Source organism: Neophocaena asiaeorientalis, unplaced genomic scaffold (genome assembly GCF_003031525.2).
Source record: "Neophocaena asiaeorientalis asiaeorientalis breed wild unplaced genomic scaffold, Neophocaena_asiaeorientalis_V1.1 scaffold601, whole genome shotgun sequence".
In the NCBI taxonomy this organism is placed as follows: domain Eukaryota; kingdom Metazoa; phylum Chordata; class Mammalia; order Artiodactyla; family Phocoenidae; genus Neophocaena; species Neophocaena asiaeorientalis.
This window is the reverse complement of record NW_020174793.1, coordinates 1,685,147-1,699,542: the sequence shown is the minus strand read 5'-3', so window position 1 is coordinate 1,699,542 and position 14,396 is coordinate 1,685,147. Positions and strand designations below refer to the sequence as shown.

General features: G+C 37.4%; 1 protein-coding gene across 1 annotated transcript in view; it reads left to right on the top strand.

Annotated features, from left to right (window-relative positions):
* The window catches only part of ARHGAP42 (Rho GTPase activating protein 42), a 282,967-nt gene that overhangs the window by 155,218 nt on the left and 113,353 nt on the right, over window positions 1–14,396 (top strand). The gene's annotated exons all lie outside the window — the stretch shown is intronic.

Below are 14,396 nucleotides of genomic sequence, written 5' to 3'. Positions count from 1 at the left end.
CGTTCTCCAGTAGGTCTGCGTCTTTATTCCTATCTTACCCCTAGGTTCTTCATGACATTTTTTTCCCTTAAATTTTCTGAAATATTGAAATAGCCTACTAGTTGGTCTCTATGTCCCCACCCTAATCTGTTAACAAATTTTTACCACGTTTAACAGTTGTTCTTCAATGATGAAACCTTCAGTGGTTGTCTCTGAGAGAGACAGTTTAATCTCGATAATGAAATTTTTTCACTGTGTGGCCACTTTCTACGTTTCAGTATACCTCCCTCATCTGGTACAACTGTCTGTTCACTAGACCCTGTATATATCCTGGCTCTACTAATGTCTTTGCCCAAACTTTTCCCCTCCTTGGAATATTTCTTACCCTTAACTTGTTGAAATCTTGCTAGCTCTCCATGGTCCCTTATATTCCAGCACCAGAAAGAAGCCTTCCTTTATGTGGGTCTTTCCTCATATATCTGTTCCCTTTCTAGAATTGATTTTTTTTTTCTTACAGAATCAAGTAGTCCTTATGCTTATTTCCTGTAAAAAGCTATCACAGTCTGCCTTGAATCAGAGTTTTATGTGCATTTCTCCACCAATTATGAGCCATTATCAAGTCAAGAACTAAACCAGAACCATTTCTGTGTTAATTCAGCAAACATTTATCAATATCTTGGTTAGCCCACTTGTGGCAAGTATGGTGTTTGATAAGATTAAGGGATACAATTGTAAACAAGACAGACAAGATCCCCACACGTGTGTCATTTATTATCTTTTGTGTATTTACAAATGCACTGAGGATTGTGATACAGAAGTGTGGGGTGCTTTGTGAGAGTATAATTAATGGAACTGACCTTCTCCAGAGAACCAAGCAATGCCTTCTGGTGGAAGTATTGGTTAAGCAGAGAACTAAATGATGAGAAAGAAATAGTTAGAAATGGGGATACAGGGGCAGCAAGGGAGGAACCTTCTTTACACTCCAGAAGAGGACCGTGGGGATGGAGGACGTGTGCACGCCTTTGTATTTACTCGTTATTCTATTTTACTCTTATTCACTGATAAAGAAAAGTTGTAGTAGAGTGATTATATTTGATCAAAATATTATAAAATATTTTGATATTTTAAAATATCACTCTAGTTGCATGCCATGCATGGATTGGAGGAAGCAGGACTGCTTGAGGGAAACCATGCTTAAAGGACAGTTATTTTGGATTCAGAAGGGAACACTGGCTCTGGAGACAACGGGATGTATTTCAGAGGTAAAATGGAAAGGGTAGGAAATGGGTTACATACTGGGAAGTGAGCAACAGGACATTTCAGTGATGACTCCCAGGGTTCTGTGTTGTAAAATTGGGTGTTTTTTGGAGCCACATACTGAGATAGGGAACATTTGTGTTAGGATGGCAAAGATGGTTTGCCATGAATGAATTTGAGGTTTCTCTGAGTCATCCAAATGGAAATGGTGAGTTAGCAGGTGTATGTTCAGATCTGAATTAGAAATATGTTTGGGGATTGTCCTCTAGGTGATAATTAAAATCATGGAGATAGATTAGATCCCCCTGGGAAAGAGTAGATTGAGAAGAGGACCTAAATTCTATATAATCTGAGAACTCCCAACATTTGATGTTTGGAAAGAAAGAAAGACAGATAAGGAGGCTGAGAAGGAAGAAGCAGAAGAAGGAAGAAAATACAAGAACGTGGTGTCTCAGAGCAAGAAGTCTTTTCAAGAATAATAATAGCTGATCTTTCTTGAGATCTATACTGTAGGATAGATTTCACTGAGCTATTACATTTGTGACCTGATTAAGTCCTCACAAGCAACCTTAGTGGTGAGTACAGGTGTTACATCTGCTTTAGAGTGAGGAAAATGATGAGGTCACCTGCATGCACCATTTCATAGAGCTGGGAAATCAGACTATGGATCTGAAATCAAGACATTTTCCTTCAAAGCCTCGATTTACCACCATATTTCACTTCATCAGTGATATTTTTTTTGAGGATTTTTTTTTTTTTGCGGTACGCGGGCCTCTCACTGTTGCGGCCTCTTCCCGTTGCGGAGCACAGGCTCCAGACGCACAGGCTCAGTGGCCATGGCTCACGGGCCCAGCCGCTCCGTGGCATGTGGGATCCTCCCGGACTGGGTCACAAACCCGCATCCCCTGCGTCGGCAGGCGGACTCTCAACCACTACGCCACCAGGGAAGCCCCATCAGTGATATTTTTATGAAGTTAAAAACCTTTGTGAAGAATTCTTTCTCTAGCACAGAATATTCCAACTTTTTGGCCCATTTAAAATAGTAAATTTCATATGTGTATAGATTCTTATTTGCAGGTTTAGGTTAGCTACAGTTGCAGTAGCATGAGCAATTACACCCATTTTATTTTGTTTTTTAAGTATCTCAATTGCTGGACAGGTCAGCTGGACACACAACAGTGTTCTATGACCTTGCCTACTCGTTGGGAGGTTGAACTTGTAGTTGAATTAATTCAGATGAAATCTTGAGCATAAATATGGTTGTACTGGGCCTCTTGGTGGCGGTGATTCTGTGTATTTTATTTGCCTGATGGCTCTTAGTACTATATTGTTTCTCAGCTGCTAAGTGATCCTTGTTTAGTAAAGTGAACGGAAAGCAGGCATTCTCTTCTGCAGTATTTGTATAGGTCAATTTTCTTTTTTTCTGTTATTGCAGAAACATCTTGGTAGGAATAAAAATCTTGAAAATGTTGATTTTTTTTTTCTATCGCTTTACTTCCTGTTTTGCTTAGGTATTTTCTTACTTGGTAAATAAAGTTAATTCTACAAATGACACTCTTACACTTTTCACAGTCTTGACAGTGGAGGTTTCCCACAAGTGTGTTCAGGCTGATGAGTCAGTTAGAAGGCAAGAGTGTCAGTTCAGGTCCACTGCAGTCAGGACCTCCTCAGCTTGGACCTAGTGGAAAACAACTGAGTCAGAGTGGCCCTCTCCTCACACGCAGATGATTCTATTTAACCGAAGTGGATAAAGTCCATGGATGGCAAACATTTCCTTTGTTAAAGTGTGTTTTTGAGACACACTTGAGCTTTGAGCTTTGAGACACCTGATACTTTGCTGTGGAAAGCAAGGCCCTGAATGAGTTACAGTTGTGGGAAAAAAAACACTGCATCTGTGAGAGGATTAGAAAAGATTAATGATGAGGTTGTTGAACTGAAGGACAGAAGAGATGGGTCCTGCTTTGTGAATAGCTAAAGATTAGAAGAATTATCCATAAACACTTGTCAAGAATGTATTTATTTAAAGGTTCTTAGTCTGAGGGTGTATGCAGAATGAAATTGTATTGCAGGCCTGACCTATTACATGTGTCAGACATAGAAGTGAATGTTTGGTTTCTTTAATTCATCTCTTCACACACTGTTGACTTAAATTCTAGAAATGAGTGGAACATAGGTATTCCGAATGATAATGCCAGCTAGAGTTTCCACGATATGAATATGCCTAGAGAAGCATTATTGTAGAGCAAGATGAGTTATAACTTGTTTTCACACTTTTTTGTATATATTAACAGCTATATTTCATTGTATTGGAAGCGTCCTCCTTGCCCCCAGAGAGAATGAATTGTACGTCATATCTGCAGCTTCCACACGTGTTCCTGCATAAACTGGCTGACGCCAAAATATTGGTAGAACTTCATATCTGAGTTCCTAGTCAAAAACAAATACATTAGGGAGAAATCTGGGTGACCAGTGGCTCATTTCCCACATATAAACAGACTGAGCAGCTGGCTGGGGCTGCTCAGTCCCCAGGAGGAGGACCAGAGCTCAGCTCCTCAGACCAGCAGTCTTTTGACTACTCCATGCTGCTCTTTAGAATACTCTTTTGTGAAATATTTTTTTCTTTACTTTTAGCAAACAAATGTTTTAGTTTAGTTTACTTTCCTAAGATAAATGAAATATCTTAATGATAAAAATGTTGTAAATAAGCCCAAACTTGCCCACTTTGAATCAAACCTATTTAATGTATCTGTCTTGATTTAAAAATTCCCCAGCACAGGCCTGGGCAGTATGCCTCTTTGTAATGGAAAATGTCCTGTGGTGATAGGCCCAATGGAGCAATCACCCTTCCAGGGAAGGGGGAATGAATCACACCTTTAGTCTACCCCTGGGCTCAGGGTACCCCACAGACCCCTCTCAACAACCCTCCCTCCCAGCGTTTAAACTTTGTGCCTTTGACCATCTGCTAGGTCTGAAGATATTTTATGCAAAGAGTTCTTGGGCCCCTGAAGTCAAGGATGGGGGTGCTTGGCAGCTGTTCCCTCTCCCCGGGGATATGCAACCCTTAGAGATTGCCTCAGAGCCCCCTCCCAGCCAGTGGGGAGATGGACCCCTCCCTTGCTCAGTGCCTCCTGGCTGGACCTTCACCCCAGGGGGTCCATATATACATTTGGTAAGCCCACTCCTCCCATGTTGCATGCATGTTATACTCCAGAGCCAAAGTATAGCCCTTCCCCCTGTAGCCTCTGCTCTGCCTCCCCCTGCTGGGGTCGTGGGGGTATGACTGAAGTGTCATCCTAGGTGGATTTTGTGGAGGTGGGAATAAAGGCATTGAGACTCTAAAGCAGTAGAAAAATCCCCAGATACCATCGGTAGATTTGGAACTGCATTTGTTGTTTATTTTATATGCATGTATTTTAGGGCTGTAGATTTACTTTCCTAATTTGTTTTCCATAGCTTATTCCTGAGCACAAAATGCTAATAAACGATTACATTTATTCCTCACCCTAGCCTTTGAGGCAGTTGGGACCAGTAGCATCATCTTTTCTTCTAGAGAGACCAGAGACCTCGAGAAGAGTGTGAGCTAGGACTAGAGAAACGTGGACCTCCCACAGAGAGGCTGGGAGGCAGAAGTTTGGCTGAATGAGTGTTAGTTTCACACGGGGCAGGGGGTGGGGGGATGGGGACACTTAAAACTTGTAGTTACTGAATCCCTTCTCCAGGCGAGTCCTGTCGCGAAAGGACAGAGGAGCCAGCCCTGCTCTGTCATTAGGCCTTGTGGATAGAGAACGTGGACTATCTAAATCCTCACCTCCCTTTTCTTTTCTTTTCTTTTTGTTTGGATGTTTTCACAGGTCTCACTTATACCAAAGGGAAAGAATCTTCATTAAAGTCCATATTTCTTCTTAAAAAAAAAAAAAATTTCTCAGCACACAGTATGCAGTTAACACGGGCTGGTTTTATTAGATAAGAGACTTGAGAAATACTACCCATTAAAGTTAAAAGGTACATTTTCATTTCTATGGGAAATGTTTTTAAGACTGGTTTTCATTTTCACTTAGACCTTACTGGAAATCATGTGAACATTCTTCCATGGTTTTAAAACAAAAATAAATGATATAATATTAGTCATGTAAAAATAGAACTTGATTTTCTTTACGTTGATTTCTATTGAAAACTACAGTAGAACTGGATAATTCTTGTCCCTTTGTTCTGTCCATAATAGAGTTTGGTTCTGCCTCTGAACATTTGTTAATTACACAGCAAGGCATGTTAAAAAAATAATAATTTTAGCGTATAGTACCTAAAGAAATCTGGCTAAGTATCACAATTCCTTTTACAACCTTAAAATTTCCTTCATGTGAAAAATGGCTGCATTCTAATTTGTTGTCTCAAATATGCAAATGGTTTAGGGAATCTAGAAGAATTACAGGTACTTATTTCATGTTTAAAAGAGTTTACCACTAAAGCAAGTTATTCATCTAATTTAATGCATAATAAATACTTTGGACTCATGATGAGAACAATCCAAAAGGGAATTCTCTGGCGATCCAGTCATTAGGACTCCGGGCTTCTACTGCAGGGGGCACTGGACTGCCCACGAATTCCCTTTTGGATTGTTCTCATTCATGAGTCCAAAGTATTGATTATCCATTAAATTAGGTGCATAACTCAGTTCAGTGACCAACATATGGTTGCCATAGGAGAAGTGGGGGAGGGGTAAATTGGGAGATTGGGATTGACATATACACACTACTATATATAAAATAGATAACTAATAAGAACCTACTGTATAGCACAGGGAACTCTATTCAATACTCTGTAATGACCTGTATGGGAAAAGAATCTAAAAAAAAGTGGATATACGTATATGTATAACTGATTCACTTTGCTGTACAGCAGAAACCAACACAACATTGTAAATCAACTATACTCCAATAAAAATTAATTTAAAAAAAAAGAAAGTGGTTTATAGGATCAGAGTATGGATTTAAATCACCTTACTTTCCTCCTGTTTTCAACAGGTCCTACAGAGAATGGTCAGGATTGGTTTTTCATATGTTGCTGATGGCCACTGAGCTGAGTCTCTCTCTTAGACAGATATTCTCTGGCAATGACTGTATTTGGTACTGAATTCTCTGGGCGAACTAGAAACCATTTGATAGTTGTTTTGAGACTACTTATGAATCCCTTTATTGTGCCTTCTATCAGTAGACTCTATTATGTTATATAGAGTTTTAGAATTACTGATTTTGTTATTTGATCCCATTTTTAAACGATAATAGTTATGCTAGTTAACCAGGTACTGCCCTAAGCACGTTACATGTAAACTCATTTAATCCTCACAACCAACATATTAGATAAGAAAACTGCTGAAACTCATTTTATAGATAAATAAAATGAGGTGCAGAGAAGTTAAGTAAATGGGCCGAGGTCACATGACTAGTAAGGAGTATAGTTAGATTTTAAACAAATGAGATCAAGCCTATAGAGTACTTTCATAGCACCACCACATGTTTGATGCTCAAGAAATACTAATTCCTTTTCTCTGTTCTCAGCAAAAATTGTCTGGTTAGCTCACTTAGAGACCAAAATAATGTCTTTTAATTGTTTAGCAGCCAGTTCTGTGGAGTCATACAAACTTGAAATCAAAACCTGGCACTTAGTACTTATAGGAAATGTGAACTTGGTTAATTAAATACTTTTTAAAGTTTCACTATCAGAAAAATGGAGACAATAATAGAACCATCGTCATAGAATTAATGATAGCATAATTTGACATTTCATATAAATTGCTTAGCATAATTTCTTCCACATAAGTACTAGGATGTTAATTGCTCTTATTTTATAATTAATAATAATTACTGCTATTATATCCTTTCTGTCAGCATTAATCAACGTACTGCAGTAAAAGTAAGGTCATTGTTCATACAGGTTAGTTTGCCTTATTTTTTTTTCATAGAGACAAATGCAAGTTGATTGCTAAATATTTAGATAGAGTGGTTCACGGGGCTACCAAGCAAGAGGGCCTTAGATATACATTACCTATAATTTAATAACACTATACAGTCTATGGGGCACTATTACTTATAACAGTCTAACAAAATTGGAAGTATCGTCATTCTTCAGATGACTCTCTGAGACCCAGAAAGGTCAAGTGGCATTGCCAACAACCCAGAGGTGCACATGTGTTCTATCTGGGACTCAAATCCAGGCCTTCTGATACCTAATTCAGTTGTTTGGCACCTGACTCCATCATGGGAATGTAAACCTTTTTTTTTTTTATAGTTTATTGTGTATTTTCACCATCCTTTACAGCATTCTTATGAGGCGAATATCAGCCCTAATTGACCCCATTGCCACCACTAGAAAAACAAACCAGATCACATTCCTTGGAGACAGTGAGTCAGTAGTAATCTGTATGTTTGACAGGTGGTACCATTCAATGTCTCCACATGCTCTGAAAATTCTGAGGGTATCGTGTTCTTATGTATATTTCAGAACCTGACAGTCATTGGAAAACCTGAGCCTCACATAGAGTTGGACTTCTGGATAGGAATGTAACCCAAAAACTATTTTGCTGAATAATTTAATTTATATATATTACATCAGTATGTATTAAATGTGTATTGTGTTTACATACATATGTAGATTATTATAACTTTATTAAGTGATACTAATTGCTCAGATAAGAACATATGCACTTATAATTTGATTACAATAAATTGTAAATAAGGTTATCACTATTTTCCTTCCTAATTATTCTTATGTTATTTATGTTAATTATAATATGCCTGAAGACTAATACTTAAGAAACATTTTAAGCTTCCCCACAAATTGTATTTTTACAGAAGATCCTTATGCTAAACTTTTAGGTCACACAGTTTACAAGTGCCATACATAAATAGGTATTGAAAAAATACAGTGGAGTCTCACTAAGGAGCATCATTGTTGAAATCAATGCCCAGAGATCTGGAGAGTGAAATCCGCTGTACAGTTAAGATTCTTTTCATTCTTCAGTGGTCAGCCTTCTTCAGTGAGAATAGAAACTGTTTCCTTGTCATGAAGGTTTCTCTGTAGCAAATCCAGTTACTTAGGGTTAACCTGGTAGAGGGAGAAGCTCTAACTAATGAAAATTTTCTAGGTCTCTTGTTTCTAACAGAGACAACAGTGAGGAGTTCAAGAGTTCCACCTGCACAGAGCACATTTCCCTAGTGAACTTTGTATCTTCTCCAGATAACAAGGTGGTTTCCTTGATTCTGAGACTTAGTGTTTTTATTTGTAGATACTTTCTTTCCTCTACCTCATCTGCTGGCTGCCCTGCTGCAAAAGAGCTTCCTACTTGAGAGGTTATGCCTCAAATCCATTTCCATATATATGTTGGTTCTGAGCATGCTGTACATGTTGCTATTTTTACTTATACCTTCTTTGTTCAGGATTACTGCCTTCCCAGTGGTCCTTGGGATGGTTGGGAGGCTATCAGTGACTTACTCTTTTTTTTTTTTTTTTTTTTTTTTTCAAATTTAAGTGGTTGGAAATATTCTGAAACATTTAGGAAACTTCATATTGACTTCTGTGGAAAACTCAAACGAGAACTCAATAAAACTGGAAACATTTTATTTTATGTTTACATTTTAGAATTCAGAGCAAGTTGCAGATACAGACAGAAGTCCTTTTCAAGCGTCAGGAATATGTCGGTCTATAGTAAGCACCATTTGATGTTAACTACGGAGCTCTGATAAAATGACTACCATCAGTGACCTAAGCTATCCTGTATTTGATTTTATAATGTAATAGTTGCCTGTTTGTTGTGAAAAAAAGAAAAACAGAAAAATATCAGAGTTTATTATCAGGGTGAGCTAAGAAAGAAAATGAAAGATGAAGGATTTTCCAAATCATTTTTATAGAATACTAATTTTTATACCTTGTAATCTATTCTTTGGGGGTTTTGCAAATGAGTTATGCCAGCACTTGACTTTTAATGGTGCTTTATTGGTCTGTTCCTATTGCCATCACCTATATTTTATGTATATCAAATTGGAATTAAAACTTTATAATACACAGTGAAGTAATTAGAAACCCTCTAAAGACTATGAATCAGTGTGTTAAATATTTAGGAAATGTATACAGATTTAAAAATTATGAAGAATCTCAGACTACTTCCCCTAAAAAATTAATTCAAACCTTTTGTTACATTGGAAATACAGAACATTTTCATGTCTAGTTCAGCAAAAAAAAAAAAAAAATTTACTGAGTGCCAAATGTCAAAGTTACCAGGGACAGTATTTGTCAGAAAGAATCTGAATTTGTTCAACGTCCCTGTTAAGTTTAGGGTTTTTTTTTTTTAATATGACACTGTTCTAACTTACCAAACTCTTATTTTCTATAAACAGCTTCAATTTCTCGGTGTTCTTGTTAAAAATTTGGCAGTGGAAACTGAACATGAAGCCCCAAAGAGTGTCTGGTTACTACGTTTTAAAAAAGTATCAATATTGACTGATGAAATTATTTACCTTTTCACTGTTTGTGTCACATTGTTTATTCAGGTCAAAGTAAAATCTCAGCATCTCTTAAGCTGGAGCTCTTTGATTCCATGCTTGCCTGGTAGACTTTTTGGATTTGATGGTGAGACATAATATGTTTCAGTTACTTCATTCCAAAGTCATGAGGTCTTTTGGCATGTAGATTTTATCATCTAATATATTGACAGGTTCTCTACTACCTCATCCTCCTTTCCAAGCTCTGAGTCATTAGAAATCTGATGAGCATGCCATCACTCATCTTGCCTTAAGTCACTGATATGAAAACATTCAACTGCATGGTGTTGATCTGCTTTATACTAGGCACGGTGTTCAGTCTTGCGGACGCAAAAATAAAATACGATGCTTGCCTTCATGGAGTTCACAGAATAGCAGAGGAAGCCGCAGGGAAACAGATAATTAAGATGGAATGGGTTTAGTGGTATATCTGAAATATGCCTGTAGTCTTATATAAGCACAGTGGAAGAAACAATTTAGTCTGCTTAACTGGGGAGGCTGGCAAAGACTTTTATGAAGTTTCAGCATTCAGCAGGTGCAATTTAAAGGCTGGCAGAAATTTTCCAGTCAGTGTAAGGGAAAATAGCATCCCAGGCAAAAGAAAAGTCATAGTGACATAAAAAAATTTGCGATGTGGCTTAGAAGCTTGATATATTCTAGTGTGATTAGAGCTGTTGTGTTTAGCCTTTTTTAACAGCGACAGCAAAAGCATGAACTGCATTAAGAAATGCACTTTATATCACAATTCACTGAGTATATCTGCTAATATACTTCTATTACTACATGTGATGTAATCTGGTATTTTCTATTGTATTCTATTCTAATCTATTTCATTAAAACAATTGCTGGTTATAACCCACAAAACTGATTGTATAATTAACCAGTATGTCAGAACCCATAGTGTGAATAAATATTGGGCTAGAGCTTAGTGTGTGTATGCAAATGGAAGATGTGGGCAAATTAGTGAAAAATGGGGCAATGAAATTAGTGAAAAAGACTCACTAGTGAAATTAGTGAAAATTCCACTAATTAGCAAATTAGTGAAAAATACCAGCTGGGCCAAAATAATGGGGAGTTTTGTGCTACACCAAGGAGTCTTTTTGGTTAATGATAATCATATATGTCAGACAGTTTTCTAGGCAGCTCACATACATACTTTTTGTTTAGTCTTTACAACAACGCTATGAGTTAGGGGCTATTATTTTCGCACTCTTCTTACCAAAGAGTAAACTGAGCCACAGAGAGGGTAATCTAATTTGCTTAGAATTAGGCAGCTAGTATGTAACAAAGCAGAGATTGAACCCAGGCAGTTGGTCTCTAAAACACATGTTCCTAATCACGGTACTATTCTCATGTGGCCAGTTGAGTCTTGAATCTGTATTTCAAGAAGATAGTTTATGGGCATCGTGAATGTCTGGAATCAGACCAGCTACCAGTCTATAATTCATCAATATCTGCAGTAGAATGTTCAGGATAAATTTTGTTTTACCATCAGGGGATCCAATCATTTCTGTGTACCTGCCAGCCATACAATACTTGGTAAATGGAAAATCAGCCCAGCAGGAGGACACGAGAGTAGACAACCTCAGGCCTGTGTAAGATCACAGAGGTCTTTGACTCTAAACTCCCACTGATTACCCTCCAGCACATTACAAACCTCTGGAGTCCTGGTCTTTTCCATGGAGTTCACAGAGGAGCCTCTTTGTTAACCCTCCAGTTTCTTTCCAGCACTGTCTTTCTCATTTTCTGCTTTGATTCAGCAGCTTCTGCTATTGTAATGCTTTTCTTTTAAGTCAGTATAGTTCTCCAGTCTACCACATCTTTACTTTTTAAATTTACTTCTGTTCTTCCCTTTGGGTATGAGAGGCTTATCTCCCTATCTGTGAATTCTGCTGTTACCAAGTTCCTCAAGGAAGGGAGGCACAGGAGGGGAATGAGCCCATTCTCCTGTGTGGTGTATTTGCCAGTTCTTACGCACCAGCACCAGTTCAGAGCAAGTATCACAGTGAAGACCCAGGTGCCTCCATTCTCTTCTGTCTCACGATGTTTTCCACCCTGAAGAATGGAAAGTGTCCTCTGTTTCCTTTCCTGAGCTGAGAATATTGATTTTTATGTTTAAGGATTAGCAAACTAGGCCAAATCTGGCCCACTGTCTGCTTTTGTATGGCCCACAAACTACAAGTGGTTTTACATTTTTAAATGGCTTTTGAAAAATTAAAAGAAGGGTAATATTTTGTGATAAGTGAATATTATGTGAAATTCAGATTTTAGTGCCCATAAATAAAGTTTTATTAGAACACAGCATTGCCCATTTGTGTTTTCTATGGCACTCTCACTTTACAACAGCAGAGTTGGACAGTTGTGTCGGAGACCATGTGACCCACAAAGCATAAAATATTTATTATCTGGTCCCTTGCAGAAAGCAGTTTGTAATTCTTGGTCTAAGGCCTGAAACATTTCCATTTTTTACCTCTGCAGTCTCTTAGGTCTTCATTCAAACAGGACCTTCTGGAGAAAACCATAATTTGAAAAGTTACATACACCCCAATGTTCATTGCAGCACTGTTTACTATAGCCAAGACATGCAAGCAACCTAAATGTCCATCAACAGATGAATGGATAAAGAAGATGTGGTACATATATACAATGGAATATTATTCATCCATAAAAAAGAATGAGATAATGCCATTTGTAGCAACTGGATGGACCTAGAGATTATCATACTAAGTGAAGTAAATCAGATGGAGAAAGACAAATACCATATGATATCACTTATATATGGAATCTATAAAAAGTGATACAAATGAACTCATTTACAAAACAGAAATAGACCCACAGACCTAGAAAACAAACGTATGGTAACCAAAGGGGAAAGAGTGGGGAGGGATAACTTAGGAGTTTGGGATTAACATTTATACACTACTATGTATAAAATAGATAACCAACAAGGACCTACTGTATAGTACAGGGAACTATACTCAATACTTTGTAATAACCTATATGGGAAAATAATCTGAAAAAGAATATATATATATATATAAACTGAAACACTGTGCTGTACATCTGAAACTAACACAGCATTGTAAATCAACTATACTTCAATAAAAAAAAACAAACAAACAGGACCTTCTCTGATATCACAGAGTTAACATGAGTTTGATGATTTGGCTTCCTATGTTGGAAAACCACAGAATTTATAAAAAGATAAACTTGGGTGTGACCTTTAGCAGATTAGTGACTAAAAGTCATATTTGTAACACAAACACCAGAATTTTTATTTGAAGTATATTTATCTTTATGGAAATCTTTTACCTTTGAAGCCAAATATACTCAGTTTATGGCTAGTGTTTGGCACACAAGCTATTTACAAGAAGAAGATGAAGAGTCCTTTTTACCTCTGAAGGAGAATGTATGTAAATACCTAAGAGAAGGCCAAGTCAAAACCACTTACAATTACATGCTTTTGTTTAGGTTTGAAGTCACAACTTGAACTGTTAAATAGGGTGGACAGCCTTCCTCCCAACAGTGTTTTTTAAGTAAATCTTCATCATAGATTTAACCTTCTTTGTCCATGTGCATGGTTCCTACACTATACAAAAGCAGTCAATTAAAAATGGAAAAAAAATGGGAGGATTTTGTAGATGACTCATTTAACCAAAATTATTAAAATTTGTGGATATGTTTGTATAGACTCAGCACTAGATAACAAGAAGCATGTTTTGCAACTGGACAAATAAAGTAAGGTCTGCCATTTTTATTCACAGTGGTAATCAACTCCCTCTGACACTATGAATAGATTTTGCTTAATACAGCTTCCTACTGTTCTGCCTTTAGAGTAGATTTTGTGTCTTTTTCTTCTGTAGACAGTCGGTAATAAAATGAAGCCAAACCGAATGCTCTCCAGAGACCATGCAGCCCATGTTTGCATTGAGAGCCTGGTGATTTACTGGCTCTGAGTTGGAGAGATGACCTCTACAATTACTGTAGAAACCCAGTGAGAAGTGAAGTGAGCTCACTGTAGAAAGATTTTAAGCATTGAAAAAACTTGCCTTATTTGGTAAATGTTTTTAACTGGTCCCAGCTGGTAATGCTGGTGAGCTCATTGTGAGATGTACTGTCTCTTTAAGCCAGATTCTTGTATTTTTTAATCCACTAGAATTAGAGTGTTAAATAGTATTTGTTTAGTTTTTCTTGATGTGCTGTGGACTAAATCAAATCTGAAAGAACATTATTCTACGTTGAAAATTAAAACCCAAATACACTGACACTTTATAAATTTTCTATATGTATTTTCTGGTCTACTATGTTGTTTACCTTACTTAGGCTTTGGGGAATTTTGGGTTTAATGTTTACCTTGAAGAACAAGACTCCTTTGGGAAGCAAATTTGTGTTTACTTTTTGGCTTTACTGTGTACACTTGTGTACGTTTACTCTGCACATTAGAATTTTAGGATGGAATCTGTGAATTGCATTTCCTTTAGTTACTCCATAGGACTTCATGTTTAGAAAACAAAGCCTGCAGCTTTGTGTGGCTTTTCCTTAAAATTCCTGCCTCGGGATTGGTTGTATCCTGAATTTGGCTTTTCAGAGTCAGTTGTTTTAGAGGAAAAAGCACAGGCTTTTGAG